The 7,684-nt window shown below is 36.7% G+C and overlaps 1 pseudogene; it reads left to right on the top strand.

Annotated features, from left to right (window-relative positions):
* Positions 1 to 1,322: 1,322 nt before the first annotated feature.
* On the top strand, positions 1,323 to 1,890 carry LOC116137764 (annotated as a pseudogene).
* The last annotated feature ends 5,794 nt before the right edge of the window (positions 1,891 to 7,684 follow it).

The raw sequence follows: 7,684 nt of genomic DNA on the forward strand, positions 1-7,684 counted from the left end.
TTGCTCTGATACCATGAACAAAGTAATGCAAGGTTTTACAGAGTAAAAACAATTTTGGTAAAGTAGTATTCTTATTATTCTAAGTAAAGTAAATGCAGTACTTATACAAAGAACTATAGGTAAATAGCTACTTGGACTCTTGACAACTAATCAAAACTAATCTAGCCAATTAACTACTTTACAGCTCAGCAACTATCTAATATAACCAATTGAGTAATACAATAAAATAATTTATTTTATTTTGTACATCGATTGTTGTTGATTTTGTGTTAAATTTCTCAACGAGTTCCCTTTCAATATAAAAAATCAATAAATCCACTAGAAAGCCTTCCATTTTGTTGCAAAATCTTGTTAGCATAATTCATATAGCAGTAAAATGACCATTCAATAGTTGTAGAAAGAATCAGGACTATTGCTAGTATTTTAGAAGTCGAATTACACAAGCTCATGGAGTTGAACTTGTATTCTTAAATATATCTTCTTATCATCTCATCGTTTATGAAGCCTTTCGGATAAATTCTGTTTACAAATATATGTTGGAAACAGTTTCGTGTTGTATCACATCTTTATCGTTTCAAATCTTTTTAAAGCAAATTCAACCCATAACTTATTATTGAATTAAAATACGAAAATCCAAACCCCATATATAAGTATTAATATTGAAAAACTAATTATTAACTATTCATTTGAAGTGATGCTTCAACTAATCTTATTGAGAAAATATATATTCAGTGGTCAAAGAATGCCACAGGTGTTTGTAGATAACAATTTTTAGTGTTTGTGGATATGAATTTTCCTTGTAAATTTAGAGCTTCAATTCCTTCATTATTCTACCTACAATCACTCACATTAAGAGAGAAAGATATTAAAGTCCGGAAGCAAAAATGCTCATGCTCTAATGATCCCACATTAACAACCTTTGGTCAAATTCTTCCTCATGTTGACTTACTCACCAGCTAGCTACCCATTAGAGGCCTTCAAATAACAATCTTTTACATTGAATCATCGAATACATATATATGAATTGTAAAATATAGATAAAACATTTAAAAATAATCATTTTGATATTAATATTGTTACCGAATCTTGCCAAAAAAAATTCGGCCACCGCAAAATACATTAATTATTAATAAGAGAATTTAGTTTTAAAATATTTAAAATAAAATAAAATAAATGTCTCCTTTTAGCATTATTTAAATTTAAGTTTATTATCATATAGGGACATTTTAGTTAACTATATTTATGTATGTATAAAGAGTATTCAGATTTTAAAATTAAGTTAAGAAAATGTATTTTTTCTATTTGGTCAAAAGTTTTAAAAATATGTGGGATTTGAAAGTCAGATCACATTGAACAAGCTACAAATGGAAGCTTAGGTGAGGCACTGGAGAAGAGTGAAGTCAAATTTATATGGGTTGTGAAAGATCCACGGAAAGGAGGGAAAGAAGGTGATCAGAGCATTGTTCCGGTTGGATTTGCAGATCGTGTGGCTGGGGAGTTGTGATAAGAGGATGGGCTCCACAGGCAATGATACTTAATCATCGAGCGGTTGGATCATACTTGACTCATTTGGGATGGGGCTCTGTTCTTGAGGGTCTATTGGGAGAGGTTTTATTGCTGGCATGGCCAATGCAAGCTGATCATTTCTTTAACGCAAAACAACTTGTGGATGAATTGGGTGTAGCTATTAGAGTTTGTGAGGGATTGAGTACGATTCCTGACTCAACGAATCTTGCTCAAATCTTGAAAGAGTCAGTAAGTGAGAATCGACCTGAAAGAATTTCACTTACGAAGCTAAGTGAGAAAGCTTTAAATGCTATCAATGAGGGTGGGAGTTCTTACAAGGCTTTAGATGATTTAGCCAGAGTTATTTCTGGCTTATGCCTCTGAAGAATTGATCCATATAATAATATCATTTTATGTATGATATTATTAATATATATATTTTATATTATATATAATATATATATATTTATATATATATATATATTATATATATTTTCTAATGTGTTTGGATATAGGGATGCAACATATGTGGATGTGTTTTATCTTTCGGATTGAGATCATACTTATATAGCACCAGTCCTCCTCTAAGCCTCCGCCATATATATAAGTAATAATAACTTACAAAGAATTTTACAAAAATCTAAATATAAAATGATGTGACAAAAAATGAATGGAATAGTAAATTTAATGAGTTTGACTTTTTGTTTCACTTTTCTATTCATTTTTTGCCATCACTTTATATGAAATCTTTGTAAATTTCTTCGTAAGTATAGTATTATTGTATAAATATATATATATATATATATTATATATAATATATATATATAGATATATATATTATATTAATATTATAACCTTGTACAACCATGTGAATTTTCTTGAACACCCATAAAATATCTCTTTTCACAGTCCCAAACTTTCAATCTTTGTAGTCAACCCCCCAAAATAACTCTCAACATGACAGTTTCCCCCTTTTCACCCCAGAGCACAATGCCGCGGTAGGAAAATATCTCCGTCGTGGCAGGAATGCTCCAGCCCACAATTTTTCATTCTTCCCTTTTCAACTTTATTACCATATATATATACAACACTTTGTAATCAACCATGTGAAAATTTCATGGAGCACCCAATAAATATCTATATCTCACGGTCCCAGTCAACCCCTAAAAATAACTCTCAAACATGACAGTTTCCCATTTTCACCCCAGAGCACAATGCCGCGGTAGGAAAATATCTCCGTCGTGGCAGTGTAATGCTCCAGCCCACAATTTTCATTCTTTTTCCCTTTTCAACTTTTCTTACCATTTACAAGCAATATACCAAAGCAATCCCCGTTCAAATGCAATTCAATAAGTCTCATATAAAAATACATTTACACCAATTTCAGATTTACAATCCTATTTCCAACATTCCACGTAACATACAATCAATCAAGAGTTTAATAAATAAGAAAATCCAGAATTTTACTCAACTTAACTTAATAAATCAAACCAAAAAAATTTCATTCCAATTCATCAACCAATCTAATTCCCTAATCTTACCATTTATTATCTACTTCTCCAGTCAATTTCAAAACCCACCAGCCCTTCCCATAACCGACTGAATTTCCACAGCAATAACCAATTTCCATCATTACAAATTCTCATAACTGAAAACTACTCACCAATATTATGTATATGCATAATTGAGCACATGCATGTTGTAGACGTAAAAATCTACCTGTACAGAAGGGGGTCTGATCCTGTGAGGTTGACGCCACTAGCGATTTGCTGCACCTGCACACGTAGAGAACCCACCGTGAAGCGAACGGAAACACCAGGTGGTGTTTGCCGTAGACACTCCGACGCTCAAGTCAGCAAGGCTGAAAGGCTAATATAGTGAAGGCTAGGAGTAAAAGGTTACCGGAAGTCTAGTCGGGGACTATGACTAGCGCGGTGATTTGAAGCTCTCAATCAAGCTTTCAGTGTGAAGGTATATTGTCGTCTCCTTTGTGAGAGGGCTGGCCTCGCTTATATAGTGACGGTCTGGTCTCCCAATCCTGGTAGAAGTAGGAGTCCTAGTATGACTCTGATGCAAACCCTAGAAATTAGGGCCGTGGTAAGCTGTCTTACCAGTGTCGCATGAAGTGTATTCTGATTAGGAGTAACTTCGAGCAGAAATTGATCAGGATAGGAAGGTGACCTTGAATGGGAGATTGATCGGGAGTAGGAAAGTATCTGAGGGGGTCGTGGGCTCTGGATTCGCCCATGGACCTAGGAAATAGACTGGATTAGGAGGCTAGTGCCCATGTGGTTTGGGCTGGCTATATCTTGTACCGAATGGGCCTAATCCGGTTGGGTCATATCGGGATTGGGCTTGGCTTCTTCTTTAGTGTCGGGCCCATTTTCCTATTTGGCCAAGGACGATTTTTGGCCCTAACACATGCCAAAATTAACCAATATATATAAATCCATAATTCCATACTCTCATTCCAAACACAATCAAAGATATTTATTAAAATTAAGCACATGCATGGCAAAGATAATCTCCAATTTATTAAAATTCGTAACTCACGAGTTAAAATAAAATCACAATCAAGTGATTATGCACATACATATGATCATTCCAACCAAAACATGATTTTAATGCAAGTTTAATACTAGGGGTAAGCATGGGTAATAGGTTTACCTGAAACCAGCAGGCACTCGAACCGCCAATTCCGGGTAAGAATCCGAACCGACCCTCATAGGATCGGCTCCTATTTCATTGTGGTTGGAATCGATACTATACGGGTAGGTACCAGTTCTACTCATTGAAGGAACCAGAACCCACCAGGGAACTTGACCTAGAACTGAGGTCCAAGTACCTAGGTAGGAACCAGAAACATTATTCCAATTGCTAGGAATTGGAATTGGAATCGATCGGTTGCTAGGTAGGAACCAGTTTTAAGAAATAGTATTCCAATATGGGTGACCCAAAATCGCTCACCCATATTTAATACTATTCCACTCATCAAAATCTTCCTTCCCAGCTCAAGTGTTCAAATTTTGGCTCCTCTCTCCTATTGTTTCCAAATTTTGCCAAAAAGAAGTTAGGATCACCCATAAGAAGAACAAGAAAATGAAATACAGAAGGTTAGGGAAAATGCAAGCATGAACTTGCTCTTTTTCCACCAAAATCACTCAATTCCGCCTCCTCCTTTTATTATCTTCTTCTCGACACTCTCCTCTCAACCACTCAGATTTGCTTCTTCTTTCATTTGTTGTAATAAAATGAACTAAAATGGGTTTATATTGTGCCCAGGAAAATTTTACTTGGGTCCAAAGTCCCTTGGCCATTTTGCACCCCCAAGAATTTGGCTGTCACATTTCAACCCCCGAAATCATAGAACAAAAGCTTTGATAACTTACAAATCACGCCTGGCAATTTCTCTGCATGCACCCCCGGCAAACTTTGCATGCATCCCTATTTGGCCAAATATCAGATAAGTCCTTAAAATTTTTATATGTTCTGCCATCCTATACTTGTATCTTATACCAAATAGTCCACAAACTTTACATTATTACTCTTGGACCCCAATTTATACTTTAAAAGCTAACATATGGCCCCCCACACTTGGGCTTCCTGTCGAGGCAGACAAAATTCCTTCCATGGCATTCAAGCCTCAGGTCTGAGGCCTGAATGTGTCCCTTTGATGCCAAATTTCCTTTGGTCCTCCTAGTTCTTATTTCCTTACCATAACACCCCTGATAAGTTTCAATTTCTTACAATTTTTCCCCAAAAACAACCAATAAATTCCAAAAATACATAGAAATATGGGGTATTACAGGCTTCCACAACAATCATTTGAGATTGGAAGGATTGTTCTTCCTCTCATGTTCATTGTATGACAAATTATAGAAGGCCTCAATTGCCCATGTTTAGTTTGAGAAACCCTCGTGAGAGCTTTCCAAATAATTGCTATCACCAATTGCACCCTTGAAGATTTGTGTGATTCTTTGCAGCCTTCTTTGTAATCTTCCTTAGATTAGATATCGCAAAACCATCAAAAACAAATGTCCTCCATGCAGTCTTCAATCTGAGATTAAATCATGGAACATGCTTAATTTCAAGAACCGCATCTCTTGTGGGCAAAAGCGAAGGTAAATCAAAGCTTGGGTGATCAACTTTATGGAGCCTTAATCGGCATGAAGTAGCCCATGCATTAATAAACTTAGTGAACAAAAATCCATGAACTATCTTATGTGAAATGCTCAAACCGATAGCTAATCCACCACACTAAAAAATGTTACATTGAATTGCTAATTATAAAGGACTAGTAGGTGATTCAAATTGGTGAGTAATCAATTGGCTAAGCTGCCTGCAATCAACATCTATCCCAAGCACTGAAGAAAGCTTGCCATTTACTAGGGTTTCTTTAAATTCAACCCCATTATCATTACAATCTATTGAAATATTGTCATTAATATATCTTCCTGCTAAAGAATAGAAGAGGGCTAAAATTTTGGATAGTGAATTGTCCAACTTCTTGCCGGCTAATTGAAATTTTTTTCATTGAAATTAGGATAGAAGAAAATGAAGAGGACATAAAGTGAAGGATATAATTGATCAAGGGCTGATATTTTCCAATTGTGAAGGTCATGAGGCGTTGGAATTGCCAGATTTATCAACTTCCTGGAGAGGAGTTGAAGAGGAGACTGAGGTTGGATTTGCTCTCTTCCCATCTTAACTCTTGATAAAGGAGGAGAGCCGAGTGAATAGTAAAGATAAAAATTTTGTGCCTTGATATATATAAATAAGAACTAATCTCCAAATATAAAAACCTCAATGTCACTGTCGTTATATAAATATATATATGTTTGCTGGTGTTAATGCTTGATTTTGACACCAACTAATCGCACGTGGGAAATGCTGAGCTGGCTCAGAAGACACACGTGTATAGGGGTATTGAAGTGAGTCAAAGATGGGGAACAATGTTTTAATGTGGTTTGGATGCTTATGTAAGCGAATCCTACGTCCATTGGTATTGTATTAATATATAAGATTATGTCGCATTCAGCAAGCTGATTTACAAATGATTACAAGAGAGAGAGTGTGTGTATGTATGTTGTTCTAGAGAGAAATTAGCTAATCCCACAAACGGGAGAGGAGCCCTCTATTTATAGTGGGATGAATTAAGGTAATGATAACTAAATCTGTGAGTGGGTCAGATAGCCGTATAAATCCTTCCTTGTGTCCCGTTGTTCACCTGCTCGAGTGATTTACTCGACGTGCGTAGGGATTAAACACGTGAAGCAGCTCCAACCTTTTGTCACTCTGGCGCACACCCACTGCACTAGCAGGAGCATGCTACTCACGTCAGTATACGACGTGGCTACATCTGAACAGCTGCGGGATCCACCTAAGCTCTGACCGCTTACGTTGACAAGGTTCTGCGTTAGCCCTCATTTTCTAGGCATAACAGAAGTCCCCTAGTTTTTAAGGTTTCAGAACCGAACCTTGGAAACTATATAATTATGCCTTGATTTGATGTGTTTGAAGAGATACTGGTCGATCCGACCTGGTTGCAAAGAGGTCAAGAAAACATTCTCATGCAAGCGACGTGAATCGATCTTCACTTTAAAAGTCAGCGACCTGTTCTTAGACCTTATTCAATGTCACAACGAGGATTCTGGTTTTAACTAAGATTCACTACCTGATTACACTTAGCAAGATTTTTGCCGAAGGCAAAGGATCATGTTGCTTCGCAACTAATGTACATCGAGGTCGAAGGGTCATGTCTCCTCGCAACGGACATGGGATGAGATTGAAGAGTCACATCGCTTAGCGACTGACATAAGATGAGGTTGAAGAGTCACGTCGCTTTGTGACTAACATAGGATGAGATCGAAGAGTCACGTCACTTCGCGACTGACATAAGACGAGGTCGGAGAGTCACGTTGCTTCGCGACTGACATAAAATAAAGAGTGTTTTATGTAATGACCTCTTCAGATGTTATCTGTTGCACTTTTGCAGCTGATGCATTGATGGAACAACTTTTGCTCTAACAGACGTGTCCTGTATGCAATAACTGCCAACTATGTGCATTAAATGTGAGCCATGCTAAAACGACATTCCCTATTAGAGCATTAAATGCGGACGTGGGTGCATTTAATGTGAAGGAGGGAAACGACTCATCGCTAAAGTGTTTCAATGGAA

Source organism: Pistacia vera, unplaced genomic scaffold (genome assembly GCF_008641045.1).
Source record: "Pistacia vera cultivar Batoury unplaced genomic scaffold, PisVer_v2 Contig333, whole genome shotgun sequence".
NCBI lineage: Eukaryota > Viridiplantae > Streptophyta > Magnoliopsida > Sapindales > Anacardiaceae > Pistacia > Pistacia vera.